This window comes from Oryctolagus cuniculus, unplaced genomic scaffold, assembly GCF_964237555.1.
Source record: "Oryctolagus cuniculus unplaced genomic scaffold, mOryCun1.1 SCAFFOLD_52, whole genome shotgun sequence".
NCBI lineage: Eukaryota > Metazoa > Chordata > Mammalia > Lagomorpha > Leporidae > Oryctolagus > Oryctolagus cuniculus.
The window spans coordinates 877,501-879,767 of record NW_027208350.1 but is presented as its reverse complement, the minus strand read 5'-3'; positions in this window follow the sequence as shown (position 1 = coordinate 879,767).

Here is a 2,267-nt window from a genome sequence, read left to right as displayed (position 1 = left end):
GCCAAATGCCTGGCCCATTGTTTACTACTAAAATGATAGTACAACATCAGACTCATAGAATGACAGATGCGCTAAACAGCACTCCAGCTTCAGAATCAGCCCTTAAGGCATTTGGATCCAGCTAAAAAAAGCCCATGAGAGTTTCTCAGCCATGGAAAGGACACTCTGGCAAAAAAAAAAAAAAAAAAAAATGACCTAAATGAAAGATCTCTGTTAGTGAGATCCCAGGGGAAAGAATGGGCCATCAAAGAAGGGGGTAACTTGCTCTGAAGGGAGGAGAGAACTTCCACTTTCATTATGGCCTTGTTTACATAAAGTCGGAGTTGGTGATCTCAAGAGGCTTCCATAGCCTTGGCAGCTCATGACAAGAGCCTCAGGTGATTACTGACATCATAAATAAGAGTGTCAATTGTTAAATTAACAATGGGAGTCACTGTGCACTTACTCCCCATGTAGGATCTCTGTCCTTAATGTGTTGTACTATGCAAATTAACAGTAAAACTAGTATTCAAACAGTATTTTATACTTTGTGTATCTGTACATGCAAACAGTTGAATTCTTTACTTAGTACATATTAAGTTGATCTTCTATGTGTAAAAATAGTTAAAAATGAACCTTAATGAGGGGTGGGATGGGGGAGGGAGTGGGAGATGGGATGGTTGTGGGTGGGAGGGAGGTTATGGGGGGAAATTATTATAATCCAAAAGTTGTACTTTTGAAATTTATATTTATTAACTAAAATTTTTAAAAAATGAGAGTACACTTTTACTTATACTGAGGTTTATCTTGGCAAGAGAAATCCTGAATTGAGCAGTGGGATTTGCTTATAGAAATATATTTTAGGGGCCGGTGCTGTGGTGAAATGGGTTAATGCCCTGGCCTGAAGCACCAGCATGCCATATGGGTGCCGGTTCTAGTCCCAGCTGCTCCTCTTCCAGTCCAGCTCTCCTCTGTGGCCTGGAAAACCAGTAGAAGATGGCCCAAGTTCTTGGACCCCTGCACTCATGTGGGAGATCCAGAAGAAGCTCCTGGCTCCTGGCTTTGGAGCAGCACAGCTCTGGATCAGCACAGCTCTGGATCAGCACAGCAAAGGCCACTGCGGCCAACTGGGGAGTGAACCAGCAGATGGAAGACCTCTCTCTCTCTCTCTGCCTCTCCTCTCTTTGTGTAATTCTTTCAAATAAATAAATAAATCTTTAAAATATGTATATTTTTATACAATCTTCATGGTAAAAATTTAGAGTATAAGACAATAACATCTGACATTTTTCTAGTATAACAAAGGTAGATTTTTATTGTAGATATCACTTTTTTAAAGATCTGTTTATTTGTGGGTGTCACTGTGGCACAGTGGGTTAAAGCCCTGGCCTGAAGCACCAGCATCCCATGTGGGAACCAGCTCTAATCCCATCTGCTCCTCTTCTGATCCAGCTTTTTGCTATGGCCTGGGAAAGCAGTAGAAGATGGCTCAATTGCTTGGACCCGTAAACCCATGTAACAGACTTGGAAGAAGATCTTGGCTCCTGGCTTCCAATTGGCACAGCTCTGGTCATTGTGGCCATCTGAAGAGTGAACCAGTGAATGGAACACCTCTTCCTGTCTCTACCTGGGAGGCGGCACCCTCCTCCACTGGGTAGCATTTTGGCTCCTGGCTTTGACCAGGCCTAGCCTTGGCTCAGGCACACCGGGGCACCGGATTCTGTCCTGGTTGCCCCTCTTCTTTGCTCTTTCTCATCCGCTTCCCGACCCGGGTTGCCGTGACCCTGCTGTGTTTCGCCTCCCCTTGGGCCCGCCGTGTCTTGGGGGTTGGGGGTTCCGGCTCCCCTTCCGCGTGTGGAACCGCCCCGGGCGGCTGTGGCGTCGCGTGTTGGCTTGTTGGCGTGCGTGGGGGAAGGAGGAGGAGGGGGAGGCATCGCCGCCCCCCCCAGCTCCCCCCCCCCGTGGCGTTGGTGGCTCCACGGCGGTGGTGGTGCTCGCGCGTGTGCCCCGAGTCCCGCGGGTGTGTCGTGGCTGGTTCCTCCTGGCCGTTGCGTCGTGGACTTGGTGTGGCGGCCCGGCGTCGCGTGTGTGCGGGCGCCGGTCGGTCTGGGCGGGGTGTAGGAGGGACTGTGACTCGCCCTCCTTGGGTGGCGTTTGGTGTGCCCTGGTTGCCACCGCGTCCCCACCCCGAACCCCCGCGCCGGATTCCGTGCCCGCCCGGGCGGGGTGTGGCCGAGATGGGCTCCGGCCCGCCCCGAGCCTTGCCCCGTCGGGGCGCGCTTGGACAC